The sequence below is a fragment of the Lepidochelys kempii genome, chromosome 5 (assembly GCF_965140265.1).
Source record: "Lepidochelys kempii isolate rLepKem1 chromosome 5, rLepKem1.hap2, whole genome shotgun sequence".
In the NCBI taxonomy this organism is placed as follows: domain Eukaryota; kingdom Metazoa; phylum Chordata; order Testudines; family Cheloniidae; genus Lepidochelys; species Lepidochelys kempii.
The window spans coordinates 124,195,232-124,214,653 of NC_133260.1; positions in this window are offsets into that span (position 1 = coordinate 124,195,232).

A 19,422-nucleotide genomic window follows, 5' to 3' on the forward strand; every position below is an offset into this window, starting at 1 on the left:
GTCAGAATTGGAAGGGACTGACGAATTAAGGATGATCATTGAATTTACTAGTGCTTAAGTAAATGCTTAAAGGAAATTCTCAATCAGTTCTGAAAAAAAAATATAATTGCCGAATTTAGTTTAGAATGCTGATGTTAATCACAGGCCTGAGGAAAAGTAAATCTTACCCGCAGCATGTGGTCAGTGGTGCTGATGTGTTCTCCATCTCACTACCCACTTCGCCGCCCCAAGCAGCTGCCGCCGAATTGCCGCTGCCGCAGCATCGGCGGAGCTGCAGCCAAATTGCCGGGAACAGCGGCGGAGCTGCAGCCCAAAAGCCGCCGCGGGACACGGCCTGCCGCCCCATTCCGAACGCTGCCCCAAGCACCGGCTTGGAAAGCTTGTGCCTGGAGCCGGCCCTGGTAGCAGGGACAGTCCCCTGATGACTCAGCTTGTTCACTTCAGCCCAGCAGGGTTCCAGTCCTCTCATGGCCTCAGAGTCTTCTCTTTTTCCCCTCAAGTTATCATCAGGCTCCTGGTAACTGGGCCACCATGAAGGTTTCTCCTGCAGCAGACTGTCTCTCCTTTCTTCTCTGGATGGAAAATTAAACTTTGGGACTTATAAACAATGTTAACTATTTAATCTCACCGTTTTTGGGGGGAGCGGGGTCGCATATAATAGACGGTACTTGAGATTTTATTTTTGTCTAAGCGCCGTAGTCTCAAACGATTTGCCATTATGCTTCACGCATTCCTAGCAAACGTTCTGAGAGGGGGCCATTTATATTTTTTCCTGCTGGCACAAGATGATGTGACAGGTTTCAGAGTGGTAGCCATGTTAGTCTGTATCAGCAAAAAGAACGAGGAGTACGTGTGGCACCTTGAAAATCCCAGCTTAATTCAGCTTCTTTTACATTTTTATTCTGTAGGCGCCCACCAACAGTTGCAAAATTCTCTTTAGGCTTTGCTAAATCACAGCATTTATGCAAGGAACATAGAATATACTCAATCAGGTTGATCTTAAAGGTTAAACTGTGCGATTACTACATCTGCAAGATCGTTTTCCTTGTATTTTAAAAGTCTGATTACAAAAGTCTTCCAGCCCCTCTCAAAGTTTTGCTGGAAGAATAGGGGTTTGTTTTGTTTGGTTTTTTTTTACATTGGCTGTATCACAATATACGCTCTGAGAGAGGGACTGTGCACTTAGCCTTTTTGGTCACCCACTCTGACTACAAAATACTACTGTGTGGTTGCACATTTGTGTGCCATAACGATTTAGAAAACTAACTTTGTGTTCCACTTGGTGATAGAAGACATAATGGGGACAGATGTCAAAGTTCTCTAAGGGGATTTAGTGATATGGTTGCCACTAAGGTCCAAAACTCATCTCAATCCTTCTGAACATATATTGCAGCATGAAGGCTCTCAGGAAGAGCTTTGTGTGAGTTAGTTATTTCCCTTGGCAGGGTATTTATTGGGGAAAATGTTACTTCCTGTAGGTTTAAATCTACCAAGTTTCACCTTGAGTCTTATGTTCAAACAAACTTAAAATCTCCATGCAAGAGAACAGATTATCTGGTTTCCACCTGAAACCACAAGTTTATTCAATAGCAAATAACATATCAAAATCTTATGAATCTCAGAGAAACTTCTGGTGACTCTAGGCTGAGTTTTGGGGGGGTGTGATCAACAAGAGCAGGAGAGATTTTCCCTGGTTTCAAGGTGCTTTACAAAAGTTACTGAGACTTTTCTGACGACGACTGGTCTCAAAAGATGTCCAGATCAGAGCGGTTATGGTTAAGTATCTGAATCTTTTCAGGTTCTCCTATCATTGGTTAGGATTTTGTGACTTGGACAGTGATGTACAACAGACTTAATACTGATGGACAAACATCCAGAGTTTTGATGGGCTAGTGCGGACAAGCACCCAGGAGCTCAAAAGCTTATCTCAACCCTTATGCTCTAGAAAACTGGATTGAAAATTTCTCAGAACTTCTGAGAGACTTCTGTTTCCAAGCCAGGTCAGAAAACATCACCACAATAGCCTCTCTAAGGGTAATTTGGCAGAGACTTGCAGGTGGAACTGGGCAATGCCGAGGCACTTTAAAACGAACACAAATGAAAAAAAAACCAACAACGTAAGTCAGGTTTTTAAAGTGCAGCGTGCACAACAATTTGTGCATTCAAAAATTGGGCATTTGGCCACCCACATGCATGGAAATATAAGGACCGGTTGCATATGCGCACCTTTGAAAATCTGTCCCTAGCAAATTTTGCTGTAAAATGGCATGAGCCAATTCTTTTTAATTGAACAGGTTCACTGATCCTTAATAATTAAGAACGAGGAAATGCTACTTCAGATTCTAGGGGTTATTTTCCTCCCCCTCAAGATTTTTGGGCTTCTCCCCCAATCTCTTTTTGTATGGGTTGTGCGGAGAGGAGTAGCTCCCATTTTACTCTGCCCGGTTTCATGCTTTCCAATAGGGCCCATGTTGTAACCCCCCTTCTAACAGGAAAAAAGCAGATTTCTTTCTTGTCATACAATGGCCCCATTCAATTGGCCCAAGAGGTACAGAATGACTTGAGGTGTTCTCTTTTTCCATGTTAGCCTAGACAATGATATACTTAATCTCTTATGAAACCCAGGGATACTGGCCTTGATTCTTTAATTGGTTCATCAAAATAGCTGTATGTTCTTATCCCTGTGATCATAGCAATCGATGGGGCATTACTACTAAAAAAAAATGGATACTCAAAACACAAGGAAGACGTAGCCTCTCACCTTCTTTCCCCCACTTATGCAGGACTGGATTAATGTGGGGCTTTAGGGGCTGCAGCCTAGGGTCCCGAGCTAAGGGTGGGCAGCAGGGCTCAGGCAGGCTGTCTGCATACCATGGCCCCACGCTGCTGCGGGAAGCAGTTGGCTGCTAGCATGTCTCTTCCACCCACAGAAGTTGGTCCAATAAAACATGTTACCTCACCCACCTTATCTCTAACATGGCTTAGTGTCATTTAAAAACTGCATTGTTTTCTGTGCTTAAGGATGTTAAACTTAGGGCCTGATCCAAAGCTCACTGCTGTAATGGAAAGAGTCCCATCTGAAGGCATGGTCTTTGGCTCAGACCCTTATTGCACAGTCTCTCTCTAAAAATACAGTACTCAGGAGAGCCTAAGACGACATTGATCTGTGCTCCCTGCCACCTTGAACTGAAAATTCCTACTTTCAGTCTGAACCAGTGCCTACCAGGTATGCTGTCAAAGACAAATGTGCAGCTCATGTATTTGTATCAGACCAGTCATCTGTGCAGTGATGCAAGTTTTATGGTAAGTAATATTAAGGCCATACTGTGCTACCTTCAACATGATATTTGGTCATATAGCACTGCAAACTTAAAGGCATGATAACACACCACTGAGTAGTTTCTGTAGCTATAACTTCTTTATTAGCCTTTACTAACCCTTGAATTTCCCCAGTTAAAATTGCCTGTTGTCTACCACTTCCATCACAGAACTGTGGGGGGGATTTTTTGTAGTTGTTGTAATAGTGTTTTTATTTTTAGCATGATAGCAGGACAGACAACAAGTACCTGGCTCTATAGTGCTTGTGTGATTTCCTGTTCTGAACTGCAAGTTGAACCTGGTTCGGGATGACATGCTTGAAGAAGATTGAACTAATACACAATGCAGCCTGAAGAGGTACAAGGTAATGTGTCAGGAGGGACAGACTACAGCTGTCCTGTCACCTTGAGCCAGTGATTTTTTTCCCCCCGACATGGAACTTGTAGTTTCCCATATTTACAAAAAAGAATACTTCCAAGTACAAAGCTGTTCAGCAAATAAACACATTTTCTGTCTTAGGTAAGTAACTGAGTGTTAGGAGATGTCCTCAAGGCTCAGGCTAAGACAACGTGAGCAATACTGAACCCCAAGTTTACTGCCACGCTCAGGCATCTATCAGTCATGCTGCATGGAGTTCTAACTGGAACAAAGAGATGGTAAAGTCTTGTTAGCATACAGAGGGACTTCCCTATCCCTGGCGACCTCCCTCTCATCCAGCTAAGTGCATTGTCTGCACGACTGCTTAAATTGAAGAATATTGTAATGGTACAGATTGTGAACTCCTTGCTCATACCGCTGAGCAATTACTCACACTAGTGGTCCTGTTGACTTTACTGGGATTGTTCATGTGAGTAACTGAACACAGTTGTGAGTAGGGGGTTCACTGGCCCACTGAAATTCCACATTAAATAAATAACACACCTATATTTCTCTAAAAGAAAAGGAGCACTTGTGGCACCTTAGAGACTAACCAATTTATTTGAGCATAAGCTTTCGTGATGAAGTGAGCTGTAGCTCACGAAAGCTTATGCTCAAATAAATTGGTTAGTCTAAGATGCCACAAGTACTCCTTTTCTTTTTGCAAATACAGACTAACACGACTGCTACTCTGAAACCCGTCTATATTTCTCTGTAACTGTGCAATTAGCAGTCTAGAGAAAACATTTGGGAAGCAGCTGCTTTTTGACTAAATACTGAAATTTGGGTCCATATGAGAGATATCACTGTTTAGTGCCCTTTATTGGGTTACTTGCACAAGCCAATGAAAACAGCAAGTGTGGTTTAGTCTCCCCGGGCTGTAATAGTTTCATTTAATTTCGGTTGTTGGGTCTGGTGTGGGAGTGTGGTTGGCTGCCTGTGATGTACAGGAGATCAGACTAGATGATCTGATAGTTCCATCTGGCCTTAAACTCCATGGCTTTGGCTCAGCAATCAGAGCCAGGTGGGCAGCACTTTGCGTCTGCATGAAGCCCTATTAAAGTCAACAGGGCTACATGGCAGTGCGAACATATGCCCAAATCTGATTGCAGGAGCAGGGCCTATATTATACCTACATATGCATTATCTAAGACCTTGTCTACATTTGAAAGTTGATTTGGATTAAGGTAGGATGTGAATTTAAAGTGCAATTGCTATTCCTGGATAACTCCATTTGGGGACACACCTTTTCTGGAATAAAAGAGACTTATTCCTGTTTACCTTAGTGTGGATTAAGCTAAACTGAGAAACTCCATATGTAGACAAATAATAGATGACACACAGCATCTTCCCTTTGTCTTCTTCCTCCCCTTGCAAAACAGTGATATGCCTGTCTCCAATACAGTTGCAATGATTAGTTTTAAGTACCCACAAACCACAATCATCTTGGTACAAGATCTTTAATAAATGGAGTGTACATTTGCTACCTCTAAGTGATGCTAAGGGCCTTTTGAAAAGCCAAAAAAAGTAACTCTTTGAATCTTCATCCTCTCTTCATTGTATTAGGCTGTGGAAAGAACCACTTATCGAGGAGTCCAGTTGCTCTTTGTAATTATTGAATTAACTAACTTGAAAGAAAAGTTGTAATATATGAGCTCATTAAGTAATTGGACCTCACTTTATAATTTAAGCAATGATGGGTACATCTTTACAGCTGAATCAATTAACTATTGGCTCTACTGCTTAGATCTTACAGCTCAATTAAAGAGCAGAAAAAGCCATCTAATTTGGTTAATTTACCTCCTGCCTGTAAATATTACTAACGGGTATTTAATCTGATTCACTTAAAAGTGTATAAGAAAGAATGTAGATCTAAAATGGTTATGTTTTCCTCTTTATTTTCTGTTTGCAATGTGAAAGCTTTTAATAAAATTCACCATATATATCTAGGATTTATTAGTAATAGGCAAAATGAACAAGCTTTCCTTTTCATTTATCATTTCTAGGACAGGCATCTTCTGTTTTTTAATGTGGAACTTGCATTCAATCCTTTTTTAAAATCATACAAATGACAAAAAGAAAAGGAGGACTTGTGGCACCTTCGAGACTGATAAATTTATTTGAGCATAAGCTTTCGTGAGCTACAGCTCAGTCACGAATGCTTATGCTCAAATAAATTGGTTAGTCTCTAAGGTGCCACAAGTACTCCTTTTCTTTTTGAGGATACAGACTAACACGGCTGCTACTCTGAAACCTGACAAATGACAAAAGGAATCCAAGGAAAGAAAATAAATATGCCTCTACTTAGATCTTTATTAAACCAACTTTTAAGAGATTATCACTTTTAAGGAGAAAGACTTCCATATATCTCCAAGGGATCAAAATTCAACTAAAACGGTAGAGATTCCCAGAGAAACAAAGGCCATTCTATCTAAACAGATATGAAATTACAGTAGTGCACTGTAGCATAATTAAGTTATCCGATTGAAGCAGCTGTACAGTAGACACATATTTAAAAGTTGACTATTATAATTTCAGCTACATCAATGTCTCAGACAATTTCCTCTATTTCCAAGATCTTTGTTATTTGCCGGAGTTACCAGTGCACCAAATTTAATAGTGCCTTTATCATTTGTACGCAAGGGAATTGTATTCTTGCCAGCAAGTTAAAGAAGTATAGGCTGGATGAATGGACTATAAGGTGGATAGAAAGCTGGCTAGATTGTCGGGCTTAACGGGTAGTGATCAATGGCTCCATGTCTAGTAGGCAGCCGGTATCAAGCGGAGTGCCCCAGGGGTCGGTCCTGGGGCCGGTTTTGTTCAATATCTTCATAAATTATCTGGAGAATGGTGTGGATTGCAACCTCAGCAAATTTGCAGATGACACTAAACTGGGAGGAGAGGTAGATATGCTGGAGGGTAGGGATAGGATACAGAGGGACCTAGACAACTTAGAGGATTGGGCCAAAAGAAAACTGATGAGGTTCAACAAAGACAAGTGCAGAGTCCTGCACTTAGGACGGAAGAATCCCATGCACCGCTACAGACTAGGGACTGAATGGCTCGGCAGCAGTTCTGCAGAAAAGGACCTAGGGGTTACAGTGGACGAGAAGCTGGATATGAGTCAACAGTGTGCCCTTGTTGCCAAGAAGGCATTTTGGGATGTATAAGTAGGGGCATTGCCAGCAGATCGAGGGACGTGATTGTTCCCCTCTATTCGACATTGGTGAGGCCTCATCTGGAGTAGTGTGTCCAGTTTTGGGCCCCACACTACAAGAAGGATGTGGAAAAATTGGAAAAAGTCCAGTGGAGGGCAACAAAAATGATTAGGGGACTGGAACACATGAGCTTTGAGGAGAGGTTGAGGGAACTGGGGATGTTTAGTCTACGGAAGAGAAGAATGAGGGGGGATTTGATAGCTGCTTTCAAGTACCTGAAAGGGGTTCCAAAGAGGAAGGCTCTAGACTGTCCTCAGTGGTAGCAGATGACAGGACAAGGAGTAATGGTCTCAAGTTGCAGTGGGGGAGGTTTAGGTTGGATATTAGGAAAAACTTTTTCACTAGGAGGGTGGTGAAACACTGGAATGCGTTACCTAGGGAGGTGGTGGAATCTCCTTCCTTAGAAGTTTTTAAGGTCAGGCTTGACAAAGCCCTGGCTGGGATGATTTAATTGGGGATCGGTCCTGCTTTGAGCAGGGGGTTGGACTAGATGACCTCCTGAGGTTCCTTCCAACCCTGATATTCCATGATTCTATGAATTTCTTTTCCCTCCGGGTATAGTAGGGAGAGTTAGATTCAGACATGCAAGAAAAAGAGCTTTGGAAATGAAACAATTTTTATGACTCTTGTAAAGAACATCTTATCTGTCCTTTCACACATCAACAAATAGGGTAGAAATAAAAATAAAAAGCCTGTATCTCTGCAGACAGAGAAATTCTCTCTCTCTCTCTAATAGACACATTACTGTGCCCGAGAACCCGAGCCAATTTTATACACATTCCCATACATCCTTTTTATGGATGCTGAACATATAGGGTGGGACTTTCAGAAGTGCACAATATTGTTCCAACTCCCACGGATGTCCAATCGAAGATGCAGGATGAAACATGCAGGATGAAAATCATGTTTATGTTTTACTATGAAATCAAATTAAAGGGAAAGTATTAACATCTTGTCTTCAGAAACAGAAGAGAGTAGGCAACATAAGGGGAATGGAGTTTGTGATAAAGGAATGACATTTTCAGTGGTTAGTCTTCAATATGTGCCTACTGCAAACACACTGAAGTCCGTGGAAAGACACTACTGTGTCTTTGAAGAGTGCAGAGGGGCTAACACTGTTTACTGACAAAGGAGAAATCCTTCAGAGGTGGCAATAGTGTTTCAGTGATCTTTAGAAAACAGTGTTCAACAAGGCACTAATAAGAGCAGTGAATCAGCCAACATGTAGATAAAGTCAGCACTGCAATCAGTGTCATGAAGAACTTCATGGCTCTGGGATTTGATGTCATTACTGCAGAAATATTAACGAGTATGGAAGTGAGATCCTGCCTAGGCGACTGCATGGGCTATTTATCAATATATGGAGTATTGCAAGATACCACCATTGTCACCATATGCAAGAGGAAAGGTGAAAAATTTGACTGTTGTAACTATTGCAGTATCTCATTACTCTCCATCCTTGGAAACGTTCTAACTGGAGTACTCTTTGGACATCTGCTACACAACATCACTGATCATGTGCTAACAAAGTTGCAATGTGGTTTTAGGCCAATGCGAGGAATGGCAGACATGATATTTACAGCCCTCAGAAACAGAAGAAATGCACAGAACATTAACAGGACCTTTGCACTGTCTTTATTGACCTGGCTGAATCATTTGAGACCATCAATAGACGGGCTTTGACAATTATTACATAACTTTGGTTCTCCAGAAAAATTCACCGACATTCTGAAGCCATTTCCAGATGGAATGCTCAGATGAGTCTGCATAGATGGAGTTCTATCTGACCCATTTTCTATCACTAATGGTATTTAGCAAGGCTGTACTGTTGATCCACTCTTGTTTAATCACTTCTATGGAGCAATGTTCAATGATGCTACAAGAGACCTGAATGCTGGTAATCAGGATACGTTTCTGATCCTCTAGAAAATTAATCTGAACAGACTGCGATCTTCAAGGTCTTTGAGGCAATTGTTCATGAGCTGCTGCATGCCACTTACTTGCTTTAGAGGCACACATTCTAGAAGATATACAATTGATTTTGGACAGATTTGCACAGCCTACAGAAAGGTTTGGGCTCATAATCTGGCAATCAATCTGTGTTAGGGAAACTGTTTATGTGACCAAAAGTCACCAGCAGCAACACCTAGCCGAATACTGTTACAGGACTTCTGCTATCTTGGCAATATATTGTCAAATGATGTTAATGATGTTTCTATTGACAAAGAGCTGACAAGTCATATCAATAAGGCCAGTTCATTATTTGGTAGACTATCATTCAGAGTCTGGCAGCAATATGGTATTAATCTTCAAACCAAGTTCAAAATCTATAACACAGTTGTACTGTCCTACCTGTTGTATGGGTGTGAGACCTGTTACAGGCATCACCTTAAGCTTATAGATAAATCCCATTTATGATATCTGTGTGCCAGACTCTGCATCAAATGGAAGGATAAAGTTACCAATAATGAGGTGCTGTAACACAGTCACTCCAGAAGGATTGAAGCCATGTTTATTCTATTACAGTTACATTGGGTTGGTCGTGTTGAGGATGGATGACATCAGAATGCCAAAGCAGTTGTTGTATGGTGAACTGAAAGTAACCACCATATATAAAGTGGCCAGAAGAAACAGCTCAAGGACACACGAACGTGTAAATTGAAACAGTGCAGCATTGACATGGACAGTTGTGAGTCATCAGTAACAGACAGATCACGCTGCCAAGCAACATCAACAATGGGGTTACCCAGGTCAAGATTAACTTTTATATAGATCTTGAGGCACAGAAGATGAGTCACAAACAGCAGCATACTCAGCAGGTAAAGACCATAATCTCTTCTTTGGCATTGAGCTACCCATGCACCACCTGAGAAAAGGACTAACATACACACTCATTGATCTTTTTAGTAACAGCTGTATTCACAAGACGTAAAACAATATTCAGCATCATCTTGGGTCATGAAGGACAACAACAACAACTCCTCCTCCAGGCACACTGAAACCAAATGGAAAGACTCATATGACTTCCACAGGCTCTGACTCAAGCTCTATGCAAGTTTCTAGTATATAATGTACATACTTTTTCATGCAACATATGCACTGTGCCATTTTCATAACTTTGGTATATCATCAGTGTTTCAAAAAGATGAATTAGGCCCCATAGAGTAAAAATTTCAAAAGGATTCTGGCTACTTAGGTGTCTAAGTCCCACTGACTTTCAATGGGATTTGGTCTCCTGAATGTCCAAGTCACTTTTGAAAATTTTATCCCTAACTTTAATATCTCATATACTTATCCTCTCTGCTTCAGAAGTTTGCCTTTGTTGTATGAGCATAATTGAGGGCAGAAAATAATACTCCTGAAATAATTCTTTGATAGTACAAAGCCAACAAGATTTAAAGCTTTAAAAACTCAAGTAAAATGGATGCTCCAGTTGACACTGCATTTTTTTTTGAAGGATACAATCGAACAAACAAAATCTTAATCTCAGTAAGTCAGAAACTATTAGCTTGACTGCAAATGGGTTTAAAATGTACCTTTTAGAGAAAATCCTTTCTTGTAGATTCTGGTTAAGGAAATGGAACAGCTACATGAAAACCTTTATATTTTGTCTGCTTCAATAGGATGTCTGAGCAGGAGTCCAGCACCGCCAGAGGTATTACTGAGGATACTTTCGATCACTGCCTGGCAATGCGTAGTCTCAATTCACAGTATGTCATGGCACAGCCAGCAAGGATGGGGAACAAAAGTCTCTAAAATAAAAAATAATATATTTTGAATGGCTAATGAAAGACACCCACAATTTAACCATTGGCTACTGTGTGCTAGAAAACTGTTCCATTGTAGTAATGATCACCATTAACACACACACACACACACACACACACGCTTTCAAACCCGGTTACCATTTCTATTTAATAATGGGATCCAGATTGCATGTCCCCAGGCAGGCAACCCCACAAATGACTTGGTTACTGTATTAAAACAAATCAAAAATATAAATACAAGATTCTATATGAAGCACTATTAGAGATCTAATTAATCTTTGCAAACCCATGCAATATATCAGCATTATTAATTTTTTTAAAGTGCATACCAAATGTGTACATCATGTACAGGAAATGCACATACTGAACACTATGTACTAAAAATGTCATCTATGGATTGTGGAAACACCATCCATTTTTGTTTTCTTAATTCTTTTATTTTACTTTTGAACCTGAGACATGCATGAAACATAACAAAACATACTTTGCAGGGTTAAATATTTATTCTGTGGTACAGTATGTTAAAAAGAGGAACATATTTTTCAAACCAGAGATGTGGAAAGAGAAAAAAAAAAAAAGATTGATCAGCAAAGCATGACCTTTGCTCATGACAGAAGTTGCTTATTTGGAGATAGACCTTAATCATAAAGCTGGAATAAAGCTCAGGATCACAGTATAAACACAGCAAGGAAAGTGAAACAACTTGATGACAATGAAAAATTCAACTCAAACATTCAGCTTTGATTATGAGTTTGATACAATAATTACTGGGTGACATTCTATGGCCTGGATTATGCAGGACCATCATAATAGTCCCTTCTGGTGTTAATCATCAAACCCAGAAAAGGCAACCTCACTTTGTTTGTTCAGTCAGCTAATTTCCCGGAATCTTACAATTCCACTGTTTTGCAGGAAAGGGTTTTCTTGTTGTTTTTTTGTTTTGTTTTTACAAGAATCAGAGTTACTGAATAGAATGGAGGAGGATTGAAGGGCCAAAATCCATTTGCTGTGGATGTAAAATCTTAACGACAGTTTTACTAAGAACTTTTCATATAGGCCCAGATGAGGAATAGCTAACAATGAACAATACATATCTAAAAGAAAGCTGGGGTAAACAGATAACCTTGTGGGTTTCAAGTCAGTGAGCAGTCAGCATAACTCCGAATGTAATTGGGAGTCCTTATCACGAGTTATAGACACATGAAGCACTGAGAAAGGCCTCATGGTTACTCCCTAATGCAAGGAGGAGATAGTGGTGCAATACCCCTCAGATCCCAGACAGTGTTTGGGGAGAGGCCTAATATGATTGACATGAGCTATGACACCCTCCCCTCACAGATGTATGCCAATCCTAGCCCACAGAAATGCAAGGGTAAACTTACAAACAACCGTTGTTAAGTACTAATTACTGCTTTTTTGCTTTAAATCTCCTGGAATGTACCTGTTGGTCAACCGGGAGAGCTGCTACCTCATTCCCCTGGACCCCAAAATTAGGATTTAACCTATACACTGTACTAGGCATAGTTTGGGGGTAATTACCTGTGTGTCAGAAATATGTTAATTTGGGCCATTATGTAATCTTTTAGACCATTGGCCTATTGTGCTTATCTTGTCTTGCTGCTAGAACCTATCCAGGGGCTTGGGAAAACCCATCCCCATCTCTTTTCTCTGCCTAATGAGCACCCTATATAATCTATTGTAATTAATTGTTCTGCAGTGTGTCTGAGCCTAATAAGCAAAGTGACACTCCGCCAGCGCTGTGCATAATAAACTCCTGTGCTTGACTCTACACAGTGTGGATTACTGTTCCTTCAAGGACTCCAGCAAGACATGTAGAATTTTAGGTCACCATGACTGTTCCTAAGGAATTCTCCTCCTCCCACTGGAAAAGAGTAGGAGCAGGATCACACCCAGGTTTTGCAGTTACTGCCATCTGTGAATATTAAAAGAAGACCACTATCTTGCAAACTAGATCTGCGTAAAAAAATGGTATTCCCATCTTTTGAGAAATTGCAATATTTTGACATAATTTTCATTGTGAATTGGGATGAAAAGTCAAAATATCAAAGCTTTGTGCAGAATTAAGTGTTCCAAAAATTATTTAGAAAACAGCAAGATATTTTATTTCAATAGTGTTCACTAAAACAAAACTGACAGAGCCAAGCAGAAACATTTTGTTTTGAGTGGGGAGCCAACATTAGTGGTTTCATCTACCTGAGCTGTCACAACTCCAACCAGTTTTAGTTCTGGGTCCCACATGTCCCCACAGAGGAGAAACAGGACATGTGACCAAACTATTTCTCCCATGATGCATCATGACAGCTCAGCCTCAGGGAGAAATTGTGGGTTCATCTTAGGAGATTTAGTCCAGCCAGAGACCAGAAAGGAGAATCTGTGCATGTGTGACCAGAACTAAAACTCCCAGCAGCCACCCATGGGTCTTACTCAGAGGGTGCCATTAACACCGATTACCATCTGAAATGGAACAATATTTAAATTTTCAGTTCCAGCTGGAAAAAAGCACCAAAATCCATTTTTTCTTGCAGCAAATTTCAATGAAAACCCATGTGAAAGATATGACAATATCCTGTACAAACCTTATGGAATTAAGGTTAAACCTTATTGAAATAAGTTTTAGTATTGGAGAAATCCATTGTATTGAAAATGCAAATGTTTGTGTTCTATTGTAGGACTGAACAGAACTTCTCTAAGAGGAAGGCAAGGTTAATACAATCTCTGGGAGATATTAGTAACTTCAAAGGACCTTTTAGGACAACACATTTGAAGTGAATTTGCTAGGAAATACTTGGGGGTGAGGGGAATGCAAATGACCCAACTCCAATCCATCCTTTTGAAGCTGCACTTTGAGGTGAGACCTATTGTCTCTGGCAGACTACTTACTCACAGCGTCCTCCAAGAGTCAAACTGGATAAATGAGTGAGGCCATATCTACACTTTAACCACTGCAGCACCACAACTGCCGCTGTGTAGACACTCACAACAGCAACAGGAGGGGTTCTCCCCTTGCTGTAGTTAAACCACCTCCCCGAGACCTGCTGCCTACATCAGGGTTCAGTCAGCTTAACTACGTTACTCCAGATGTGGATTTTTCATACCCTTGAGCAAAATAGCTGGGTCGACCTAGCTAGTGTAGACCTGGCCTGACTTACTCATGTTCTGGTCAAAAGGGTGTTATGAACTTTAAACCACCTGAACACACCTGTGTAGGGTTTGAAGGATTGCTTACCTGTCAGAGCCCATACTGGAGTTGAGCGAGGAGGTTGTGGGAGGGGTGGACGAGTGTAGATTATGTCATTGTTTTTTAATATGTTTTCGCTGTATGGCTTTTATCTTAAGAATAAAAAGTGATTAGTTAGAAATAGCTTTGTGGTAGGTTAACTGGAGCAATTGCACTGTTACTAGTTTCTAAAGAACAAGCAAAGCACAGATGCTGGCATGCATAGGCAATCTGCCCTGCTGGGGAACAACACAGAATAGGCAGGGGATTGTGAAGCCTGGAACTACCCCAGTCAGAAGGGAGAGAGATGTGGATCTACACCTCAGAGAGGCAACAGGCTGGAAGCCTACAGTAAGTGCCTTTGCTGGACCGCTGAGGGAGAAATACAGGTAAAGTTGCACTGAATTGACACACCCCATTTGTCAAAGGAAAATATTTGGTTTGAAGTGTTTCAACCAGCCCGACTGCAAACTCTTATGCACTTGAGTAACTTTACACATATGAGGAGGACTACGGACGTTAATGGTGCTACATACACGAACAAGTTCTGCAAAGTACATTATGTCCACGCCTAAATCCCCCTGAAGCTTTGCCAAATTGGGGGCATGCTTAAGTACCTGCAGGACTGAGCCTAGATCAGGAAATATTGTCACTGAGATGCAAAGAAAAGAATTCTGCTTATATTTAAAACTCGTATCCTCTGCAATGCATTTGGGATTAATTTGTCAGTTAATAACAAATACCAGCACCACCCTTTTCTCTTCTCAAAAAGGGAAAATTATTGTTGAGATGAATCCACAAACTGGCTACCAACAAATTTAGGGACAGTGTATAACCTAATTGTAAACCATCTAGTTTTGTACACACACAATGCACATTCTTACAAGTCCGTTTTCTCTTGTTTACATATTAAATAAAAATACAAAGCAGATTACAATTTATAAGAAAGAAAATGATCAGTATTCTAAGGAATAGAACATATCACAGTGCAGATGGAGGAAGACAAATTATTGAGATCTTCCATGGCATACAAGCAGAAGCAAATTAATGACAAATGTGTTTGCCCTCAGGATAGAAAAAAATAAGATCCTTATTCTGCAGCTATTTCATGCACAGAACTTCTGTTGAAACTAATGAGAATCCTGTGCTTATAGCAGCTACAGAATCAAGCTCTGTGAAAACGTTCACAGTAATGTACTTGTGATGAATACTCTATAGTCCCTCCTCCTTTGTATGGACTAATGGGTTCTCAATTCAGGGTTTATGTGATCACCAATGTGCCCTCTAAATTTTCTTTGTACTGGGTGGGCTACAAACTTCACTGAATTTTTTTTCTTGGGCAAGCTTATGCTTTTTTTCCCCTCCTAGTCTTCTTAGACTGAACTAACTCACTGTGTTGCTAGAACTGTATACATGCGGCGGGAAGAAAATATCTGTTTTGATAATATAGCACACAACAAGTGCAAAGGTGACCAGATTGCAGTGAGAATGACTGGAATTGCTTATTTATCAGTGTGATATATATTGTATATATATTCTCCTGAAATCAATGTATGTACTATAAACTATACATTTACAGAGAATACAGCAGGCACAGACTGGGGAAGAGCCCCCAAAAGATGACAGGGTTCCTTCTAAGGGGACCAAATGTTTCCACCACAGGGAGCCACTTGTGATGAAGACACCATGCCACCAGGGCACAGCCCGCACGATTAATGGCGATTACTTTTTTTTAATCGCTTGACAGCCCTACTGTTCAGATATATGCTAATAGGTCTTCAATTTGCACATGACGTATCCAAATTTTCTGCCTTTCTGCATTATAATTGCTTTATCTGTAAAGCGGGATGGGGGGGAAAGAAGGAGTGCTGAAAGGTTCCACTCATCACATTCTTCCGTCAGGGTACAATGTGTTCACTGAATCTCAAGTAGGAAGTAAAAAAATTTTGAAAGAAAAATGCTGGATGTTCCTATCCTTAACATTTGAAAGGAAAAACCAGCTGTTCTTAGACGGTTATCCAAATTCTTTTTGTTTTAAACAAATAGTTAGCAAAGAGAGAGTTCCCTGTATGTGATACAGTGGTCCTCAATAAGTAATTTAATGCTTGTTTCTAAACACAAGTTAATTTGAAACATACACTCACTAATCCATTAGCGGAATGGATATTTTTGGCCATCATTTATGATGGCATCTTGTAGAGCAATTGATCAACAACAACAAAATTGGAGACCTGAGTTGGTCTCAAGGAGTTCAAGTCTGTCCTGGCTCAGTGGCTTTTGTTTACTTAAGATTAACAGGAAATAATAATATTGACCCTTCATCTACAGTGGCTACAGGAAGCAATCAGATCTCACCTTCAGATTGGAGAGACAAGAAAGTGCTGTTTCCTTCTCCAGTCAGGGTATTCAAGATTCATACACAAACTCTATACCTCTCCCTTGTATTTTCTCTGTCCAATCTCCCGGCTGCTATGGATAAGAGAATAATAGAAGTAGCTCTTTCTTGACAGCACTCAGCAAATATTCATTAGTTTGCTACCTCGCCCATATCAGATAGCTTGAGATTTTCAAAGGAGTGCAGGGGATTTAGTCACACACTTCCATTTTTCTGATCAGAAGTTGTGTAGCTAAATAAAATGAGCAGAGCAGAGCAGTTTGAGTATTTATTACATAACAAAATGACAGAATACTCTTGATTCTTACGCAAACCCTCTGGCTCCATACCCTAATCAATTGATATACCTCTGTGGGCAATGTACTATATACCTAAACAACCCCTCAGCCACAATCCATGTTCTAATTGTTAGTGCACCAGTGAGCATTTGTTTTTTGGTTACATCCATACCCAGAATGTACATGCTTTGAAATCAAACTTCAATGGATGGAACAGCCTGGAGTCACTCCTGGAAAGTAAAATGCCTTGCCTTATGGCAATGGATAGAGACCACATCTCAATCCTCTCTGTGTCTTTGCATGCAGACAGCCACATGGTGCTGTTGCTCTGATTTCATGGAACAGCTGAAATAGATGGTTCAAATAATCTTTCTCCAGCTAGAGTCACAGAGTGGTGATGGTAACTACTTCTCTTTATCAAAAGCTCTCACCTCCAAAGTTCTGTGGGGATCCACTCAGTTTCCTTATCTCTTCAGCTCCTGGATGAAGAGTAGCTGGCTCAGACTCAACCAGGGGAAGAGCAACTTGATATTGGCGAGAAGGGGAAAATGCTTCAAAGAACTAGGCAAGAAATTGTCCCCTCCTGTCCACTGATGGCTTCTGGCCCCCATTTGCCAAAGTTGTATGAAGATTCATGGTCCTGCTCAACTCTTCCCTAAGCCTGACTCATCAGTAGTGAAAAATGCCTTCCTCCATCTTGAGCATGGTAGGAAACTTTCTCCTGTCCCCCAGATGAGAATCTGTCCACAGTGATTCACTGTTAATCACCTCATTAGTGTTAGTGGTGGCTACTCAGAGTCACTAGACCACAAGCAAGAAAGGAAGAGCACTGAGGCCCAGATCCTCAAAGGTATTTAGTTGTCTGATTTCCATTGATTTTAATGGGAGTTAGGCACCAAAATACTTTTGAGGATCTGGGCCTCAGTTTCTCACACTGATATCCTGAGCCACTCTGTATTCAGCAACCTCTGTGCTGGGTAACTGTGACAAAATTACAACAAACTGCTTAATCTTTGATTCTTCTACCACTTGGGGAAAAGAGAACCTATCTTTAGGGGCATGAATTATTTTGATATGGCATTTCCCTTTTCTAAAGTCTCTCTGACAGTCAAAAGCCCATTGATTTATAGTATTTTGCAACATACAATTAACGACTAAAGGGAGTGGCCACAACAGACAATCAGAAAAGGTTAAAGTGTTTAGATAACTGAATGGATTTGTTTCAGGAGGGCTTGTCAAAATTTATCCCAGAGTGCTGTAAGATATAGGGCCCTGATTTGGAAAAGCAATTAGACCCTGATGAAGGAAGGCAGTTAAACACATCACACGTTTAGGCAAGCCAGTAGTCTCATTGAAGTTAATGGCAGTGTTCATGTTGTCATAGTCCTTTCCCGAATCAGGGAGGAAATCCTTAGCTGGTGTCAATTGCTGTAGCTGCATTAAAGTAAATGGAACAATGATTATTGACACCAGCTGAGGATCTGCCCCAGAGCTTCTGGCACTTGAGTAATCCTATGTCCATTCAGCAAAGTACCAACATGCATTAAAATAGAATCACTTTTATCATTTTCAGTATTAATTTTACCAGAAAAGATATTTGGAAAACCTGGCATTCTTGTGAATGGGGAAGATCTGAAATGAAGAAACCAGTGCCTGTGTTTTATTATTCAGGGTGGGATTAGTTGTTTGAGAAGAAATGAATGCCATTCCCAGCAAAGTGATCACCCTTTTATATTATACATTAATAGGAGACATACATTGTCTAGATTGTTATTTGCTAGTTTATTTGTGGTGATCTGATACTGGCCAGGTTTAGCAAAGAAAATGGCTTTCATTTGATAATTACGGATTTAAAAATGAGATTTCTAAATACGCAGTTTTTAATATAATAGAACCACAGAGTTATGAACTGACCAGTCAACCATACACCTCATTTGTAACCAGAAGTACACAATCAGGCAGCAGCAAAGAACAAAAAAACAAAAACACAGTACAGTACTGTGTAACACAAACTACTAAAAAAAAATAAAGGGAAAGGAACATTTTTTCTCTGCATACTAAAGTTTCAAAGCTGTGTTAAGTCAATGTTCAGTTGTACACTTTTGAAACAACAACCCTAACATTTTGTTCAGAGTTATGTACATTTCAGAATTACGAACAACCTCCATTCCCGAGGTGTTCGTAACTCTGGGGTTCTACTGTTAAATTAAACTGTAGACTTTCAGAAAGGAGATAGTGTGTAACGGACCATTTGAGTTCGAAAAGCAGTGAACTGATGAAGAAGAGTTAAAGCGTGGTTTTTAAAAGGTTACAGTCGTTTAATCCACTAGAGCAAAACAACAAAGTACTCAATTTGTTTCTTGTCATCTTCTTGTTTTGATTAGCACAGTAATTAGTCAGAAAAGTATATCATAAACAGGATCTTAAACAGAGAACATAGTTTACCACAGGCACATAGTACTGAAATAAAAACTGACTTTGCATATTTGACCTATGTACTGAGGCATATAAGATCGATGTATTGATACAGTAGCCCTGGACCAAAAATTCCGCATGCATAAGCAGTACCCGCAGTATGTATGGCCTTGACAATTTCATTCAAGATTTTGCTGATTAGGATTTTGGAAATTTACCTCAAGAAAAAACAATTACCTCAGGAATAATTGTACAGTATGCATTGATATTAGGATGAACATGAGGGTCATATCCTACCATGAGCTCTGTGGGGGAACAGGTGTCTTTCAACATGGAGTTTTTCACAGGATCAGGGCCTAAGAACAAAAAATAAACA